Below are 21,117 nucleotides of genomic sequence, written 5' to 3' on the forward strand. Positions count from 1 at the left end.
GTTGTGGCCCCTTGTGCCCAGGGCTAGGCACCTTCTGAGGATCAAATCCCTCCTTCAGCTGTTTCCAAGAGCCACTGAGAGAGAGCTGGCAGGGTCTAATCAAGGCGAGGGGCCCACCCAGCTCCCCTCTTTTCACCAGTGAGTGTCACTCACTCTAAACTGGGACCCTTTCTATTTATTTGGCACCTAACAAGTGGTAAGAGGAGTCTGGGTACTTTTTTCTTTTCTGCTTTGGCTGGGAGCACATTTCTAAGCATGATAAATGTGAACAGATCATTTAGAGAGATGAGGGTATATAGGTAGGAGGGAGACCTTTCTCTGAAAAAGACACTTTTCATAAAAATACATATAATATTCTTTTTAAAAAATATTTTAATATGGAAAAAATGCAGGCACACATTAAAGTAGAGTGAGTAGTAAAATAAGTTCCCTGTGCTCACTGCACAGCTTCAACAAAGATCGGCTTGTGGCCTAATCTGGTTTTGCACACCCCCCTTTTCTGTACTATTTTGAAGCAAATTTGATGATTTCATCTGTAAACAATTCAACATGTAGTTCTAATTGATATGGACCACTTTAGAAAAAAGTAACAGAAAACAATTAAGTCACCTAGATAAACAGTAATTCTTTAATTTCATAAACTACTTAGTATTTAAATTTCTAATTGTCTCAAATGCAAATCTGCATTTTTTTTACACTTTATGTTTTTGAATTAGGATTCAAATCACCTTTACATATTGTAATTAGTTCATCTCTTAAGTCATGCTTATTCCATAGATTTCCTTCCTCCACATTCCTGTGTCTTATTACCCTTATGTTGTGTTGACAACACCTCACTGACAAATGGCAGTCGTGGAGCAAGCTGTAGGATGCAGGATGCTGCTGAAGAGTAAGATCCTGGCCTTTTTATTTATAGAATAATCATACAGCATCAGTGGTGAGAGGAAGGAGGTCTAAAAGAAAAGGGAGGGGTGAAACTAGAAAATGTGCTCTGTCATCTGTAGTATGGGGATTGTGAATCTGCCCTCCAGGCACTTCTCATCTGCTTGATGACCTGGTATTGTAATTGAGATAAAGCCCTAGATTCACAGCCACGGTTTCAATCTTATCAACAAGGCTTTCTACTGATCAACTTCTGGGGTACCTTGTCATTGGTCCTCAGCCCCCCACCCCTGCCCCCAGGAGTTCCTGGCCATAACCTCATGATGCATAATCTTCCCAGAGTGATGAAGCTTTAAGCTCTTGGTTGATATGAAAGGCATCTTGTAAGGTTTACCTCCTATGACAGTTCTGACCTTGTGTAGGAATGCACAACTGCAGGTAACAAAAAAATGGTGGCTGAACAAGCCACTCAGGATTAGCAGACCCACACCCTTACAATCTGTTGAAAACCTGAGAACTTCATCTAGTAAGTTTTGCTGATTGGTTCCCTGGGTCCTCCATCCTCTGTCTCCTGTAACTTAGTAGTTGTATCTAGAGACTTGGTCAGATCCAGGTTCTGTTATTTGTCAAAATGTCTTCCTAAATGAGGAAAGAATCTCTATCTTTTTTTCATAACATTCTTTGTAATGTCATTGTGTCTTTTGAATTTTGTTGGAGCTTGTAAGAGAGGGTTTCTCAACCTTTTCAGTTATTGAAACTTTGAACTGGAAAATTCACAGCAACTGTTGTAGAGTAACCCCGATACAAAACGGGGTGCCTGACTGTGGGTCCTCACCCGCGCGCTTAAAAGGACTTATCAATGCTCTACTGCAGGCAGGCACACGTGAAAGGTTAATAAAAGGTTTATTTACAAGGGAAGGGGAAATGAGGAATTGTACAGCTCAGGGAGAAAAGTGGGAGACAAAGTTTTAAATAAGTCCTACCCGATCTGCAGATCAGGAATCCCAAAATGGCGCTCTTAGAGCTGGCCGCCAGCCAGGAGTGGTAAAGCCAGGAGGCGAGTGATAGCGAGCCAGCCCAAGGCCCACGTGTTTGGTTTTTATATCCAACCTGGCTGCCCAACTCCACCCTTAGGTCCCAGCCACCTTCCCTTTGGTGGTGATGGGATTTGTCTTTCCCAATGTCTTGATGGCTTTAGTCTGGAGTGGGGGTGGGGTCCACAAAGCCTGTATGGGATTAACTCAGGACATCATTTCCCCCTAACACAACCACTTTTTTATGACCTGGCTCAAAGACTATTCGTTCCTTCGGGACTTCTCTCCTGAATCCAGGCTACTGGAGACCCTCTTTACTATGGTCACAAGACACCCACACAAATTGATAATTGTCAGTCACCAAATCATTGATCATCACTGTTAATCATCAAACTATTATGTGTATTGGGTACATGAAAGGCTGTCCTGCGTGTTATGGGGAAGACAGGGAAAGCTTTGCTGGGAAACTGGGATCTGAACAGGGCTGTTTTGAAGCAGAGAAGCAGAGAAGGTTTGAAGGTTAGAGGGGTGGAGAGGAAGGGGAAATAAACTGTGCGAAACACTGACATTCTGGTCTTAACAGTTTCTTATTCCTGCTCTTGGTTATGTGTTCTTGAGGAAAAACTAATCTCTTTGAGAATATGTGTTCTCATCTATAAGACTGGGATGATAAAATCTACTTTAAGATGGTCATGAGAATTCATGTGAAAAGCTCGCGAGCTGGCTAGGACTCGGTTAACATTTTCAGTGGTCATTATTTGCCAATGTATGACACTGACAAACCTCTCTGTGTGGCCAAATCTCTCTTTTTAGGATGTTTACCATTTGCTCTGGGTGACTGAAGATAAGCCTTCCATTTGGTCTTCTGTGTGTGTGTCTGGGGGCCACAGCTTGGTCTCTTGTTCTAGTAACTGCAGATTGCTTAGTGATCGGGTGGTGTTCCAAGGGAGTGGGGAAATGAATTTTCTCCACCCCCCCAAATCCTTCCCCTGTGCCTCCCACCCAAAGCTTAGATGTTCTGTCTGTGCCTTTGTGTTGCCTTTTCTACCTGGCATGTGGCATCTTCCCAGACTCAGCCTGGCCAGCTCTCAACCCCCAGTAGGAAGCTCAGCGCCCTAGTAGGAAGCAGCTGAGGTGTCGGCTCTAGGAAGTTTCCCTGACCCCTCTTCGGCTCCAAGGCCGAGTTTGGCTTTCTGTTAGCCTGTGCTCCCACGCCCCACGGCATCGCTCAGCACATTTATCAAACTGCATTACAAAGACCTGCTTCTCTCACTGACTCCCAGCCCTTCCTGATGGGCATATAGTTCTCAATTTGTATGTGATTGTTAAACGAAAGTTCATTTTCTCCATTCTCTCTCAGACTCCTCTCTTTCCCTCTGTACACACCCACTCCTCTGTTTTTCAGTGTGGTTTATGACCTGTGAGTTAAAAGCCACTTCCTGACCTGACCATCAAAATTGCCCTCAGGTTTTAAATTAACAGTAACACTAGTTCACATTGACTGAGCATTTGCTATTGGCAGTTTCAAGCACATTACTTGCACAAACTCCTTTAAATGTTCCTTTGGGCCTCCCTGGTGGCCTAGGGGTTAAGTCTCAGCACTATCACCTGAAGGTCTGAGTTAGATCCTGGACCAGGGAGCTAATGGACAAGGTGCAGCAGACATCTCCTGTCTTGCCTGCTGCTCCCCTCAGTAGTGTATTTAGTAGATCTGCCTGTTCTGCTCCCCACTCTGTCTCTGGTGAATCCTCTCACCCCCCGCCCCCACCGCACCTCTGGCCTATACCCCAGTTCTTCTATGCAAAAAACCCCCCAAAACAACCAAACAAAAAAACATGTTCTTCTGTTGCTAAATTTTTCTGCTAGAGGTCAAGGTCAACCTTTTACAGACACAAGAAGCACAGTAAATCCTGCAGTGAGACACAAGTGGTTAGATTTATTATCATTCAAGTTTTGGAAGCTATGACTAGAAAGAGCAATAACAAGTCCTGAACATGTGATATCCATATAAGGAAATGACACTATAGCAATATTTTTTCTCTTTATGTCTAGGTTTAAATGACTATGTTGGTCCTCCCTGGTGGCGCAGGGGTTAAAGACAGTACTGTCAAGCTGTCACCAGCCACTGCAGCATGAGTTTGATCCCCGGTCAGCCAGTGAGCTACCCATATGGCACAGCAGACCTTTCCTTCCTCGCCCCGCTGCTCCCCTCAGCAGTGTATTTCAATAGATCCGCCTGTTCTTCTCCCCACTCTGTCTCTGGTGAATCCTCTCACCCGCCCTCTCTGGTTTACACCCCAGTTCTTACATGCATAAATAAATAAATCTTTTTAAAAAAATAAATGACTTACATTTCTGGTAATTAAAGACAGAAAACAAGTTGGAATGGAAAGTTGTATTTAAATTTTAATTTTTTAAAGATAGTTTTGAAAGACTTACAGAAACATGAATATCAAAATGAAAAGGGGTGGGGGAAATTGTCATTATCTTTACAAAAGAGGAATACTGGCAAAGAAGATAGATTTGGGAAACTTAGTCTGGGAATTCACCTTCAAGTGAATCCTTCTTGTCTGATAAGGTAAATGTTCTTGTACTTTGCAGGAATGGGGCGAAGGGTTATTTTACCAGAGGATGGAAGCAGCTGGCAGATGGAGAGAACTGCCAGGAGCTAAAAGACATTACTTACCAGCTGTTAGTTTTGCTCAACTTTTGTATCCGGGAGGGTCAGTTTTCTTATCCATAAAAACGGGGGTTACCTAATTATTCATTGTTTTTCTGAAATTGGGCATTCTGTATTTTACCTGGCTACCCTAAATGGCATGGGGGTGGGGCGTGGGAATAGAAATAGTTATCTTATAGGAGAGTTGTGAAGATGAAATACTTTATTTAAGTCTTTCTGTAACAGGGTGGTCCCCAGGAAAGGGGGAGGTTCCCTGCCCCACCCAAGGGAGGGTGGAGCTGAGCAGGAAGAGGAGAAGCTGCAGAAGAGACTGAGGAAGGAAGGAAGCAGGATGGAGCCAGGAGACCTGGAGGAGGCACATGGAGCCTAGAGACACGTGAAGAAGCTGCGCTTGTCTTTTGGTCGTGGACGGGGTGACACAGATGTGGGTGAGACCCATGGGGAGGTGACAATGGCAGCTTTTATCTTGATGTTGATTTTGCTCTTTTCCTTCTGGGCTTGTCCAGTTGTTTGTGACCCTTTTCTGTGGGTCCCCACTGGAAGATGCTTTAGATTTGTGGCAGGCCTTGGGGCCTTGCTCTGGGCCAATCCCATTTGGATGGACTTTTACCCACGAGGGGACGGGTAACTCTGGATGCTTCATTTAGAAACTAGACTAGAAACTAGACTCTTTGCCTTACCTGTATTGTTTCCTAGTTTTATTAAAGTTCCTTCCCATTAAAGTCTCCTATGTTTTGTGTTGATGCGGCGGATGGCAGAACCCATGTAGAATAGGCAGGTTTGCGGGGTTTGGGCTGCCCCTCTCCCTGTCCTATAACATTTCTACAACTTGTGCATAGTAAAAATCTGAAAAGAAGGATGTTATTAGTACAATAGCTAATATTAATAAAGGCTTTTCCTTCCCTTCATTTCTCCCTCCTCCCTTCTTTGGTTAGTGGGTCCTAGTAGTTGAGGGTGTGCTAAGACGCATTTCAATATGGGTACTTACTCCATTACCCATGATCCTGATGGGGTCCAGTACAAGATGGCGTCCTAGAAGGCTCCTGAACTTGCCTCCTCACACAGACATTCTGAAGCCACAGCTTCACACAAAGCGATTCCCTCTGAAAGAAATACAGAATCACGCTGTCTCTCCAGCTCCTCACTGAAAGTCTTTCCTGGATGGCAACCTCAGCAGTCGCTCATGTGCTGTGCGTCTTTAGTATTACCCTATTGTGCTGAGCATACCGCAAAGCAAAATAAAGCACTGAAGTGATATTTGTCCCTGCAGCAGAGACCCAACCCAACTAGGTGCTCCCACACAGAAAGGTCTTTAAATGGCAATTTCCCCAACAGGGAGCCCTTGGGGAAAACTTCCTCAGTCAGAGTTAAGGGAAGGTAAATTATGATTAAGGTCTGGGGAGATTTAGAATTACAGTAATAAATGGAGGTGAGAAAAGAATTAGTAAATTATATGCTTATTTAATGACTTGAAAGATTTTCTTTAAAAATGTGTTGCCTAGGATACCTTTAAAGAAAAAAGTATTCAGTGACACTTGGGAGAGAGAGAGATGGTAGGAGACTTGATTTAGGCCCATTATGATAAACATAGGTAATATGTTAATAGGATTTTACAGGAGGGGAGGAAGGGATTGGGCTCAGCTCTTGGACAAGTGGGAATTAATAGCCAAGGGTCAGGGTGGGGGCCTGTGAATGGAAAATTACTGAGAGGAATCCTGGTTAAACCAACATAACAGGATTCTTGATGAAGAAAGACCAGGTGATCAGACATTACCTGGGGGACGCTGGAAGTTGAGAAACTAGATATTGAAGGTGATCGCAAGGGTGGGGTGGGGAGCCGGGCTTGTGATTAAACTGACTTGGCAGGGTAGGCTTATGTTAAAAACTTAATTTTATAAGGAAATGTAGCAATGGCTCTAATTTTTGATTAATTTGACCAAACTGATTAATATATGGTCAAACAAAGCTTGAATTTAGCTTTGTGTTAGTCAAGACAATCTGTGATCTTAGGTATTTCTTTTCTTTTTAAATGGATGGAAAATATTTTATTTTCTGAAAATTATGTGGCCGTTAAAACTGATAGTACGTGCTCCTGGCAAAGAAAGCAGTCTTTACTGCCACCTGGTGACCACATACTCTTACTGCAACGTGCCCAAGAGACGCCTTAGAGGAAAGTCAATATTTGTGTTTCTCTAAATCCTGTGTGCTGGAGAGGTTAGTTTTGCATTGAGTGGAGTACTATTATGTTGGACTAGTCAAAAGTTAGAGCCTCTTTTTTTGAACTGGGATTGACATTTCATTTATTTATTTATTTATTTATTTATTTATTTATTTATTTTTCTCACCGCCATTCTGTATGTCTTCTTGTCCCTTCCCTCCTCTTCCCTCTTAACCTCAGAACCCTCAGCATGTTTACCGATGTCCACTGGATTTTGGAAGTATTTTATGTGAGGGCATTGTCTGTTATGTAAATGTCCAGTATTTTTTTTTTTATTGTTCTGACTTACTTTGCTACATATAATTCTCTTAAATTCCTTCTATAGTGTTAAAAATGGCTGCATTTCATCCTTTCTTATAGCTGTATAACACTCCATGGTGTGAATAACCACATATTCCTGATCCTGTTATCTAGCAATGGACATTTATAGGCGGCATCCATGTTATAGCTTTTATAACTAATTCTGTGAACATTGTGGAGCATATGGGTCTTTGTGTCAATGGTTTCATATTCCTTGGCTAGATGCCTAAGAGTGGAATTGCTGGGTCATACAGTAAGCATTTCAACTTTTTAGCTTTGAGGTGAATCCAGATCACTTTCCATAATGGTTGCACCAGTTTACATTCCCACCAATAGTGAAATCACTTTCCCTTTTCTCCATCATGCAGGTATTCCCTGCATGCCACTCAGAGCTGGTAGGCTGCACCCTGCCACTGAGGAGCCACGACTGGAGCTGGACATCTTCCCAGGAGAAGAGCTCGTGGAGAAGGGGAGCAGGGCCTGAAATCCCCCCACTCCTTGCCAGAATGTGGGTGCTCAGACGATGCACCTTCCAAGGCCCAAAGTGGCATTCTTGTTACATCCTGGAAAGAGTGCCACTTGGCTAAGAGTGGTTAGAAAACCCATGGTTTGCTCATTTTTCATCCAAGGCACAGGGATCTCATCCAAATACAGATAGTGGAGTTGAAGGGACAAAAAGAATAGAAAACAGATGTGTGTTTTCCTCGAATCCTGTCGCATGCACTTCATTCATTCAGTCACCATGTTTCAAATGCATTGACTGTCCAGAGGTAAATGCATTGTCCAGAGGTAAAAATCAGAGGGGATGAAGGGATGAAGCATAGTGACATTGCCAAGAAATAGGGGAATTGATTTGCATTTGGATTCCTGCTTTTCATCTTATACTACAACAAACTGAGGTCAAAATCATGGCGAGGTAGGATCTCGCTGGTGGCGCAAGGGGTTAATTCGCAGCACTATGAAGCTATCCGCAGCCACTGCAGCACAGCACAAGTTCAGTCCCTGGCTGGCTGCCCATTCTGTTGCCCATTCTGTCTGGTGAATTCTCTCACCCCCAACACCTCCGGCCTGTACCCCAGTTCTTGTATACATAAATAAATAAATCTTAAAAAAATCATGGGGAGGTATAAATGCAGCATAAGTCAGCTCCAGAATCCATATTAATCTATTAAAAAATTCTTTAAAAATCCTTAAGTCCGTTATAGCAGGGACTTTGTGGGCTTTGTTCTGGCCTAGTGACCCTGACCCAACCACAGCAAGAAGGGCTGTTTCCTTTTGTCCTTTCTTCGCCCTGTGGACCTTTTACAGGCACTGCAGAAAGGGGTGGAGGCTGGCTCCAATGGTGCCTCTTCCCTAACCTTCACCCTCCTTCTCTTTTCTATGAACTCTGTGTCTTTTGCCTACCCTTTTTTTTTTTTTTTGTAAGATTTATTTATTTATGCTTACAAGAAAGGGTACAGACCAGAGGCGTGGGTGGTGAGAGGATTCACCAGAGATGGAGTGGGGAACAGAACAGGGAGACTGACTAAAACACACTGCTGAGGGGAGCAGCAGGTGAGTCAGGAGAGGTCTGCTGCGCCCTGTGGGTAGCTCCCTGGCTGGCTGGGCGTGGCACTCATGCTGCAGAGGCTGCTGATAGCTTAACCCCTTGAGCCACCAGGAAGGCCCTGCCTGACCTTTGAATACTGCCTGGGAGTGGTCCAGGTTTTCACACCCACTAACTCAGTGATTGTTTTCTCCTCTGTTATCTCTGTTTACATATGAGGATTCCTGAGCAGAGCAGAGACTGACTGGCCATCACACACCAGTTCATGGCTGGGTGGGAGCTTGACTCTGACTTCAAGTCCGGGCCTCTTTCCATTATTTTTGCTCTTCCACCTTCAATTTTTGGCTTCCCGTTTTGGACTATGATGGTTTTCATGACTTTTTTTTTTTTTTTTTGGTGAGAAAGTTTTCAAGACGCCCACGAGTGGAAAATGCACCCCCTTCCACACCAGCCAAACCCAACTTTGCCAGATTCCTTACAGCTGTTTGCATTGAAATGACTAATGAAGGCTTGTTGGTGGAACTTTCATACCCAGCACTTTGCTGCTGCTTACCAAGATCCCACCCTGTGTATTTACATACTGGATGTCACCCCAAAAGCCCCCAACCAGGGGATTTCCAGGACGTAACAAGAATGCCACTTTGGGCCTTGGAAGGTGCATTGTCTGAGCACCCACACTCTGCAGGGTCGGGGGGAGGTTCAGACCCTGCTCCTCCTCTCCATGGGCTCTTCTACTGGGAAAATGTCCAGCTGCAGGCGTGGCTCCCCGGTGCCAGGGTGTGTCCTGCCAGCTCTGAGTGACATGCAGGGAATACCTGCACGACGAAGTCAGGGGATGTCTGGGTAAGCCAGTGTTTCGATTTAGTCTATAGCAAAAGGGTATGTTCTGGGATCTCAGAAAAGGGGTGACTAACTTGGGGATGGGCAGGGGAGACTTCCTAAAGCTCATGGCAGAGCAAAGCCTTCACTTTTTTTTTTTTTTAAGTACATTTTTAAAAGAAAAATCTAGCTACAAAGATAACATCTCATTGCAAATAAGTTATACTTTATAGAAATAGGTTCCTTTTAGGGGAAGTCTAAGGAGTGGAAAGGAAGTTTGATTAGTAGTATTTATACTCAACCAGAGCTCATGGTTGTCTTCCTGGAAAACAAGGTGTGTACATGTAAGTATGCATGTGAGTGTGCTCGAGTGTGCGTGAGCATGCGAGTGTTTGTGTGAGTGAGGAGATGGCACAATGCCGAAAAGAGAGAGGGGCCATGGTTCCAGGGGAGACCTCTTCCCTGTGGCCAGAACTGCCAAGGACAATAACAACAGGGTGAGAAAGGCAGCAGCCACTGACGCCCCCACCCCCTCAGTCTCTCTGGCTTGCTCAGTTTCCTTTTCAGGCTTGTCCCAGGTTGTTGATGCCTCCCATCTTTAGAGTCTCATCTGCCCACTTCCCTGGTGATTTATCAAGGTGTTTTCCTGAGCAGAATCTATGTCTCCCCTCAAGTATGATAGAACCAGATGTTCTGCAAGCAGGTGTTCACATTAAACATGCTACTAAGCCAGTAAGACCTCACATTTATGGAGAACTCTGCTCCAGAGTTCTAAGGGCTGGAAGTGACATGGCTCTTTGTAAAACCTCACAAAGTGTGTGTTTCATGCCTCCAATATATGGACGAGGCAACTCATGTTACCCTTTCCTCAAGTTCTGTAGCTCATCATGAGCAGAGCCTGCCCTCAGACCCAGGTGGATATTACTCCTCAGGCCGTGCTCATGGACACAGTCCCCTGCTGCTTTATTTCTCAAACGTATTTAACCACAGAAGGGATTTCATGTTCCCCTCTGTCCCCAACTCTCATCATTCCATTGGGAAATGCTGCCCCAGGAAAATCCACTGTCCTGTCTGTAAAACAGAGCTAATAACACATTCCGAGTGCTGCAGTGATGAAAAGATGTCTCAGAAAAATGGGTGCTGGGGAGAATTACTTCCTACCAGGAATGTGTGCTTTTATAAACATTGGTTGTCATGTCCTCAATGGAATAAGGCTGGTTTTGTCTGGGGTGACAACGAAGATGATGATCACTGGGTCAGGGGAACTTTGGCCCCCTGAGGCAGTGCCCTCCCTGCAGACTGCCCCACCCCCATCATCCTTCTGGTCCCCATCTGTCTCCCCTGCCCGACTGTTGCTTCCCTTCCCCTCCTGGGCTTGTCTTTGTTGCAGGAATGGTAATTTGGCTTCCTGTCATTGGCCTGGGGCCTCATGCTGAAGTGCTCACTCGTGCAGGTCAGTCCCAGGATCCCTCTTCTGAAAATCTGTGTCTTGAGCTCCAGCTGTAGACAGGCCCCTGTCACAAATTGTTACAACACCATAGCCCTGCACTGCACTACCCGATGGCCAGATCTCCATCTGCCCAGAGAACTCTGCTGCCACATCACGCCACCTGCATATACCTGGGCCTTCCCACCACCTTTGGAGATGAGGACCTACTAGTTGGTCCTGAGTTGGCTGCACCTCTGGGCAAGGATTTGGACAGCTCACCGGGCCCCAAGGGGCCATTCTTTCAAGCTGCTTCATTCCCTGCTTGCTCCCAGGAGCATCTCCTGCCTCCTGGCAGCAGTGGCTCATGTGCCCAGGAGTGAAGCTTTTCTTCCCATCTTTTGCACGGCTGTTTCTTTAAAAATTTCAGCAGTCCACTGTTGATGGTATGTGCATTTGGATAAAGCATGCTTAAAAACCATGCAAAGAAAAGTAGGCACTCAGACTAGTTCCTTAATTCTGCCTGGAAAAAACATCTGTCTGTGCTCTTGTGAATAAATAACAAGAGCTAATAAAAAAAGAAAAAGATTAATTCATGTAGTTATCTCCTGGCATATGTAAAGGAGCCATTGTCTCAGTTCACACTTGAGAGATGGAGGATCAGGGAGCATTTACCTCCTGGGGGTGGGGGGGGACTGTCCAGTGTGTGTCAAATGAGGCCCTGGGCCCTGGAGTCTAAGCTATCTGGCTTGGAGTCCTTTGCTCTTGGAACGGCCCAGAGGGACAGTAGAACATGGCCCCCGCTGTGTTCTGGACCCTGCCCTCCTCTGTGCTTCCGTTCCAAGGCTGATACCATCTGCAACTCTGCAGGGGCATCAAGGTGCTTTCTGGGCTTCCTCTGTTTGTCGTTCATGGACTTCTTCACTATCACTCACCCACCCACACATTCACTGGCCTTTTGGGCAAAGTACCAGTTGAAGCACATGCTGAGTGCTGTGGGGGGATGTAAAGAGGAATGTGAAATGTGGGCCTGGCCTTTAGAACACACAGACAAAATTACACTGATACTTATTAAGAAGGCAAGAAAGACTAGTCAAGATTCTTGCAACAGATGAAAGGGTTTCAACTGGACTCAATGCTACAGTTAGGATTTCTAGCCAATCGGCAGGGTGAGGGGGTGGATGGAAAACTGCTAAAAGGAACTTGGTTCAGTATAAAGAGTAAAGGAAGAGAACCTGATTGGATAGGTCCTGGGGGGCTGGGGGGATCATCTATAAACTGACTTAGCAGAATTCTTTGCTCAAACTGGACTCAGCAGGCCAAGGGAGGCTGGGTGAGGAAGAAGGTTCTAAGGAGGGAGTGTCTGTCAGACTCACAAAGGAATGTGAGTGTCAGGACCCAAGCAGAGGACCTGGGATGGGGGCAGTCAGGAACGAGCAGTTAGCCCACCCCTGACACAGCTGGACTCACAGAGGCGCCCATGGGTGCATCTGGGTCCCCCTGCCACTGGCCTAAGCACTGACCTTTGGGTTCTTGAACTGGCTTTTTCCCACGCTCATTCATATTTGTTTCCTTTTTGACATCCCCTCCTCTTCTTTTTAAAAAATTGAGGCAACATTGGTTTATCTGACTTAGGCAAATAAATTCACATTTCTTTGGATGCATGTCACCACCGTGCAGCCCCCCACACCAAGGCACCCATAGTCCTTTACCCCAGGCCACTGGGCAGCCTCCCCTCTTTTTCCCTCCCCTCTCACCCTCCCCTTCTGGTCGTGCTCACACCTTTCTTTCTTTCTTTCTTTCTTTCTTTCTTTCTTTCTTTCTTTCTTTCTTTCTTTCTTTCTTTCTTTCTTTCTTTCTTTCTTTCTTTCTTTCTATTTATTTATTTATTTATACAAGCACTAGGTACAGTCAGAAGCGCGGGAGGGTGAGAGAATTCACCAGAGCCAGGGCGGGGAGCAGAGCAGGCAGAAGGACCAAAGTACACTGCTGAGGGGAGCAGCGGGCGGCAGGAGAGGTCTGCGCGCCTTGTGGGACCCTCCTCCGGTGGCCGGGGAGCAGCCGGGGATCAAACCGGCATCACAGAGGCCGTGGGCAGCTTCGCAACCCAGCGCTCAACCACTGTGCCACCGGGGAGGCCCACTTACACCTTTCTTACTGCTCAGTGACATCCACTTACGTTTCGTTAGTGCTTTGAAAGTTTTCATTTCTAAGCTCAGATACTTTCTACCACAAATGAGACTGGAAAGTACAAAGACTTTATTTAGACCTAGGACAAGGGTTTTAACCTCATGTTTCTCTTCTCCAGTATTGTTTTTATTTTTTAAAGATTTATTTATTTATGCATACAAGAACTGGGGTATAGACCAGAGGTGAGGGGGATGAGAGGCTTCACCAGAGACAGAGTGGGGAACAGAACAGGCAGACTGACTGAAATACACTGCTGAGGGGAGCAGCAGGTGAGACGGTGGAGGTCTGCTGTGCCATGTGGATGTCCTCCCTGGCAGGGGATTGAATTCATGCTGCAGTGGCTGTGGATGGCTTCATAGTGCTGCGTCTTAACCCCTTGTACCACTAGGAGGCCCCTCTTCTGCAGTGTTGGATGGTACCTGTTATGGGCTGATTGTGTCCCACTCCCCCATCTCTTCACCCCAAATTCATACCCTTTGCCCCAAACTCCTATGCTGAAGCCCTAACCCAATGTGACTCTTTGGAAATAGGGTCTCTAAGGAGGTAATTAAGGCTAAATGAGGTCATAGGGCGGGGTCCTAATCTGATAGGATTATTGTCCTTATAAGAAATGAAGATATACCAGAGAGCTCTCTCCAGGCATGTTCAAAGGAAAGGTCATGTGAGATACAGAGGAAAGCAGGCCTTCTGCAAGCCAGAGAGAGAGAGATCTCAGCAGAAAGGCCACTTCCAAGAATTTGAACTTGGATTTCTTGCCTCCAGAATGGTGAGAAAATAAATGTCTATTGTTGAAGTCACGCAGTGTGTGCTATTTTGTTCTGGCAGTCTATGAACTAACACAATACTCTCTCATGATTTCACTAATCAACACATATTGAAGACATAACAGCAGTCCCGTCCATTAATGAACTTCCCCCCTTTTCTCCAGTGCTGTGATTTGTGGGGGCATTAAGGGCCTGTTGGCTAACAAGTGACTTACTTGTGACTGCCTGAAGATGTGGAAAATTCATGCAGTCCTCAAATTCAGACATTTTTCCATTTTGTATATAAACAGATTTTTGGCAAACTAATAAAACCCAAAAGAGAAATTTTCTGGAATTACGGTGTCAGCAGTTAGGGTTCCTGGTTTCAAGCAACATGATCCATGCTGGTTGACTTAGGCCAGAAAGGAATTAGTGAAAAGATATTCATCAGGCACAGCAAAGCTGAAGACCCAGGTGTGAGGCTTTGCTGGGCAAAGGGTCAAATTTGATACCACTAGGCAGTTGATTAGGACGTAAGGGCCACCATGGAGTCATTGCTGTCCGTTCACCAACACCCTGGGTCTTGGCTGCACCAGCTCTGCTATGCCTTCCTCAGGAGTGAGTGTGCTTCATGGGTTCTGTGGTCTGGGAGTGGTGTGATCTTCCAGGCAGAGCCTAGACCACCTTTCTGCATCCTGCAGCAACGCAGTCTGGAAAGCAGGTAGTTAGCATTTTCGCATTGATGATGAGAAGTGGCTCTGCCTCCTACCAAGATTCTGGGTGAGAACTTTCCCAAATAATAAAAGGACAATCAGAATGGTCCAAAGGAATGTGAAGTCCCCTATAGATACAGAGGAGTCTTATAGAGCCTCCAAATAGGAAATGTAGCTTCAGGCATAGCACTGGAATGCCAGGACCGGATTGCTCCACGTGTGTCTCTCGGTACTTGCTCTCCTGAAGATGGGTTCCTCCCATCTGCTTGCTCCAGTGAAGGCCACCTCTGTTCTAACTGCTGGAAAGTGGCTGTCCATCTCTCATAGAGCAGCCGTTTACTCATCTTCTAGAAGCGCCTCCCAACTTCCCTTTGAGTCCATTCTTGCCCTGGCGGGGCCTACACTCCCAGTCCTAGGGATGAATTGTAGAACCCCAGCCCACACTGATTGTTTTTCCTGGCTACGGTGGTTGAGCCACAGTGTGCATGTGACCAGAGACAGCCTGGGACTTTTTTTTTTTTTTTTAAGTTATAATTTGTGTGTTATAACGTGTACAAGTCTCAAATGTACTGCCCAATGAACTTGATATGTATACATCCATGTGACCACCATCCAGGCGGAGCTATAGAACATTTCTAGCAGCCCAGAAAGCTCCACCCAAAGATATTCACCATTCTGACTTCTATTACTACAGATAGGGATTTGATGTTGTTATTATTATTATTTGAACTCCATTCAAATGGAATCATCCAGTATATTATTTTTGGTGTCTTTTGTTGCTCAACATTTTGTCATGAAATTCATATATATATATATATATATATACATATATATATGTATAGTATTGGTTCATTTGAGTTATTTTCAGTTTGGGCTATTAAATAAACAAACTTACTATGTACTCTGTTATATGTATCTTGGTGATTATAAACACTTGTTTCTTGGGTGCCTATCAGAAATGGAATTTTTGGTTGTAGAAAAAACACATAGCTTTAATAGGTATTGCCAAGTAGTTTTCCAAATGAGCATACCAACTTAAACATCCACCAGTAATAATGGAAACCTACAGTTGCTCTCCATCCTTACCTATTAACTACTATCGATAGCCTTTAAATTGTAGCCATTTTGGGCATTCTTGGTGGTGCAAGGTGTTCAGTCTCAGCACTATGAAGCTATTGGCAGCCACTGCAGCCTTAGTTCGATCTCCAGCCAGGGAACTAACTCACATGGCACAGCAGACCTCTCCTGTCTCAACTGCTGCTCCCCTCAGCAGTGTATTTCAGGCAGTCTGCCTGTTCTGCTCCCCTCTCTGTCTCTGGTGGATCCTTTCAACCCCTCCCCACCCACAACTCTGGCCTACAACCCAGCTCTTGTATGTATAAGTAAATAAATCTTAAAAAAATAAATTGTTGCCATTTTGGCTGGGTATTAAGGTATTACATTATAGTTTAATTTGTATTTCCTTGAAGATTAAGGGTGCCAAACACTTTCATATGCTGATTGGCCATTTGAATATCCTGTTTTGTCAAATGGCTGTTCAAGCTTTTGCCTGTTTTTAAAAATCACTGGGGTGTTCTTTTTCTGATTGATTTCCAACAATTCTTTATATATTCTGGCTATGATTCTCAATATAGATATTTGCTTGATACGTATATTGCAAGTATATTCTTCTATCCCATAATCTGCATCTTTACCCCCCTAAAGATGCTTTTTACTTATTCTATTTAAGAATCTTTGCTCATTCTGAGATCATGAACCAGTTAGTGACTCTCTAGGGAGGAAGAGGTAAGTGGTTCTTTTTTTGTTGGTATTGAATTTGAGGTTGCAAGAGCATGGGGTTGAGCCAGAAATAGAGGCAGGATGCAGAAGGACTTGGAGAGTGGCACTGCAGAGGGCACTGCCAGCATCAGGCCAGTCTGATCTTCTCAAGATGTTTTCCACTGTGGTTGTGGTAAAAATCAAGATTTGGGCCCTGAAGATGTGTGGGGCCATTTGATCTTAGAAAAGATTCATTTAACTATATCTTGATTAAGTATTTACTGAGTGTTTATTGTACAATGTGACACTGTCATGCAGCTTAATGCTAGAGGATTTCAGAAATTATTAAAAAATACTTTCTTATATTTCTGATTAGGAAAACAAGGTGAGGATGTGATCAATAATTTGCTTGTCATCATCGTTGTGTTAGAACCACAGCTAAACCAGAGCCAGAAATCACACCCAGATCTCCTGGATTGAACCCTTTTTCTCCCTTCCCTTTCACTAAACTGGCAAAGAAAGGCTTAAGGCAGATGAATCCTATCTCAGGTGAGTGGATGATTTAATCTTTTCCTTTGACCCTAGGTTAGGCGAAAGTGAGAAACTCCTGGTCTGAAATGGTAGAGACTTCAGGAAGTCCACACAAGTCAAGAGCGAAAGTGGACCAGTGTTGGCAGGGGGAAATCAGAGGTACTTCAGGAGATCTGTGTGAAGGGAAAACAACATCACAAGTTCTGGGCACATGTCTTCCAAGTGGGGCTATTACCTCTTGGGTTTTAGTCCAGGATACAAGGTTCTTTCCTGCTGTGGTCAGTTTCAGGAATCTGGAATTCAAAGTTGGATTTTTACAGCCTCCAACAAGTCCTTGGCTAAGACAGACCTTCCTTCCTTCCTTCCTTCCTTCCTTCCTTCCTTCCTTCCTTCCTTCCTTCCTTCCTTCCTTCCTTCCTTCCTTCCTTCCTTCCTTCCTTCCATCTCTGGTTAATTTTTGGATAGTATTTGATTTTTCCCCTCTGGTGTAGTCCCATGTAGTTCTCCCATCACCATAACACCTGCAATCCATCATCACAGTCTCTTGTGCTCCCTCCCCTGTCCCTGTTTTGACCCTTCCTCCTTCCTTGCTCTATGCCTCTGATCTATGCGTGCAAGTTTTGTTCCCCTCACCCTCAACACACACACACACACACTGTTTGGTTTCTCTGTATTCTGCATGTAAGTGAAACCATCTGGTATTTATCTCCCGACTTATTTTGCATAGCATAATCCCTTCCAGCTCCATCCATGTTGCTGCAAATGGCATGAGTTTATCTTTTTTGATCGCCATTGCATGTATATATACCACAAGAGAGTGATAGACTTATAGATGTCTTGGTATTCACCTTGAAATGGAGACCAGTGACATAAAGAGACAGTGACTCTGTGAGGCCTCTTTTGTCTTCTTCTTACTTCATCTGTAAGAATCATGATTGTAAGAACCAGCACTGTGAGGTCTCCCTTAGGCATGGTAGGAACTGTTAAAACGCCATTAGGCTCTTTATAATAATCCTATCCCTTTACAATAAATGTTTCTTGAATGTTCTCTAACATTATTAGAGAAAGAACATTTCAGCAGTGGTTCCTAAATTCAGATGGATGAACTGGTGCTGTATAAGTTTCTGTAAAATTGTCCTTGTGGATCTGGTCTTTGGCCTGGGAATCTGGGATTTTAGCAAGTCCTTCAAGTGATTATGATAAACAGATGATTCTGAAGCCCATTTTGCCATCTAGAACTTGGGCTCTGACAGATTAACAATTGTATTTTTTTACCTACAAGTAGCCTCTTGAGTCCTCCATTTTATTTCCTTTTTTTAAATTTAAATTTTCTCTGGGTAGAATTTTGTTTTACTTCTCTCTCTCTCTTTTTCTTTATTATGGTAACATTGGTTTACATTGTTTGTTTGTATTTTGGAAGCAGTACCCTTCCAGTACTGCTACCCTAGTGCTTTCACCACAAAAGCACCCATCGTGTCCACCACCTACTCCTCAGTTTTCTTGTCTGTAAAAATGGGGATTATAGTAATGCCTACCTTGATGTGCTGTTAATGTAGACCGAGGAAGGTGATATGAAACTGCATGTAAAGCTAAAGCAGAGGAGGGTTTGTCTCTCAGTAAGTCAAACTATAATTATTACCATTCTGCCTGCATGTTTTTTTTTTTTTAAAGATTTATTTATTTATTTATACAAGCACTGGGTACAGTCAGAAGTGCGGGAGGGTGAGAGAATTCACCAGAGCCAGAGCGGAGAAGAGAACAGGCAGACTGAGGAAGTACACTGCTGAGGGGAGCAGCGGGTGACAGGAGAGGTCTGCGCACCATTTGGGACACTCATCTGGTGTCCGGGGATTGAACCGGCACTACAGAGGCTGTGGGCAGCTTCGCAACCCAGTGCTCAACCGCTGCGCCAACGGGGAGGCCCCATGTCTTTTTTTTTTTTTTTTAAGATTTATTTATGCATACAAGAACTGGGGTACAGGCCAGAGGTGCGGGGTGGGGGGTGAGAGGATTCACTGAGACAGAGTTGGAGAGCAGAACAGGCAGATCTACTGAAATACACTGCTGAGGGGAGCAGTGGGCACAACAGGAGAGGTCTGCTGCACCATGTGGGTCAGCCCCCTGGCTGGGAATCAAACTCGTGCTGCAGTGGCTGTTGATAGCTTAATAGCACTGTCTTTAACCCCTGCACTGCCAGGGAGGCCCCCTGCCTGCATGTCTTTTAGTCACCACATGATTGCTTTTTTTTATGTGTTGATATGTTTTAACATTGCTCAGTTATATAACATTGCCCGACTAGATTTTATTTCATACAAATAGAACAAAGTATATGTTATTATTACTTTGATAGGTGAGTGAAAAAGTACAGTGAAGTTAAGTATTTTGTCTCAAAATACATAACTTGTGAATGCCAGGGCCCCGGTCTGAATGGAGAACTGGAATTCTACAGCCCACAAGTGGGAAGGTGAGGGAAATACTATTGTAGAGTGGGTGGAGATGCTATATTCACGCCTTTCTCTCTGGCTTCATTATTTTACCTTTGAGTGTTTGCCAAATTGCAAAGAAGTTCAATGAGTCTATCAGATATCTTAGTTTTACCAGCTCAACCTCTCCCCGCAAAGGGGAAGCACATGGGTGAAAGGAAGGCTGATCTTTAACACCTGACTGACTGTATGAGACCACAGATCGACAGCGTTGGCAGAACTACATTAGAAATGCAAAATCTCCCACCCAGTTTCAGTCTGAGTCCAGTTTTAATGAGTTCACCAGGTTAAAGTCTAAGAAGCAGTAAGATGAGAACTGTGGTGTGCAGTGAAGGCCGCCCCAGGGAGCAGGGGTGCATGTGCTTATCTGGTGACTGCGTTGTCCTGGTTGAGCTGGAATTTCTGGGTGAAAATTCCCTGCTCTTGGTGAGGAGGAAAAAGGCTGGTAGTAGCTAGACTCATGTTCGCATAGAAAGTCCATCCCTGCTATGTCTGCCACCAGCAGTAGATGCTCTTTTTCTTGATTGTACCCACATCCTTTGGAACATCGCCGTGGGGGTTATTAAGATACCAGCACCACATGGGTTCATAACTGTTACAGCATCATTGGGGGTCTTTACAATAAACACCTTTGAAGTGCTCCTCACAGTATTACAAGCAGTGTTAATGTGGCAGTAAAATGAGACCTTGATCTCCATCCACCACCTTTGCATGAGAAGAGAGGGAGAGTCAGTGAGTGAGCGTGTATTATTATTATGATGATTATTATTTTAAAACTATTTTGGACCCCTGTGACCTTCTCCCTTGAATGCAACCACACATTTAGAGCTCCATTGTAAATTGGCTTTATGGTTCACTTCATTTGTGAGTGTCAGATAAGCAACTGGGACAAAAATGTCATCATTTTGTGTTTATGGTGGATTGCATAGTGTTGAAAAATCGGGACTGTTTATTTTTCGCTTACATTTCATCGAAGTATAACATGCTTCAATAAAAGAGCACAGATCTTAAGTGTACAGCTTAAGGGAATACATAAAGAATGTACCTTCATGATACAACTTGGGACACCGTGTGTCAGCACCTGGATTAGGCAACAAAGACTGACTCAGCATGCCTCTCTCCTATGCACTGCTTCTCCTTTATCTTCTTGCTATGGCAGCTAGTTTCTTCTCTTTCATTTATTTATTTTTGGGGGCATTTTTATTTATTTTATAAAAAAAATTATTTTCATCCTCCACCAAACCACTGATGGCCATACCCCATCTACTTTCCTCCCCTATCCTCTCTGGTCCCTCTGGTATCTAGTATATTCTTTTTGCTGAGATTTAGTCAAGATTTATTCTTACTATTCTTTGCATATTATTTTTTTTGGTATTTATATTCCACAGATGGGTGAAACCATTAACATATGAATGAACAGAGAAATTGTGGAGTATATACTCAATGGTGTACTACACAGCTGTAAAGAAAGATGAAATGGTGGCATTTGGGATAAAATGGATGGACCTTGAGGTGATTATGTTAAGTTAAATAATAAAAAAAAAGTTTGGCTTTGCTTCTTCTCTTCTAATACTATATATTTGTTTTGGATGTGGGAGCCATATTTTTATGCCAGAAAAGATATTGATATGGAAGTATATGATTTAAAAATATTATCCTGTCATCCCACCTCCCACCCCAATATTTTAGTGTGTGATTCCTTCAGGGAATCACAGGGACATCCTTCTGCAGAACAATAATGTAACCATCATAATTGAGAAAATAACATGGACACATTATCACTATCTCTGCAGG

General features: G+C 44.1%; 1 long non-coding RNA gene across 1 annotated transcript in view; it reads left to right on the top strand.

Moving 5' to 3' along the window:
- The window catches only part of LOC129145502 (uncharacterized), a 62,127-nt gene extending 41,298 nt beyond the window's left edge, over window positions 1–20,829 (top strand). Inside the window, exons 2-3 of the long non-coding RNA XR_008551167.1 lie at window positions 16,686–16,858; window positions 20,712–20,829. This is a non-coding gene — a long non-coding RNA (uncharacterized LOC129145502). The remainder of the gene's footprint in view (window positions 1–16,685; window positions 16,859–20,711) is intronic.
- Window positions 20,830–21,117: the final 288 nt, after the last annotated feature.

The sequence above is a fragment of the Talpa occidentalis genome, unplaced genomic scaffold, assembly GCF_014898055.3.
Source record: "Talpa occidentalis isolate TD23 unplaced genomic scaffold, MPIMG_talOcc4v2.1 talOcc4.12, whole genome shotgun sequence".
NCBI classification, from domain to species: domain Eukaryota; kingdom Metazoa; phylum Chordata; class Mammalia; order Eulipotyphla; family Talpidae; genus Talpa; species Talpa occidentalis.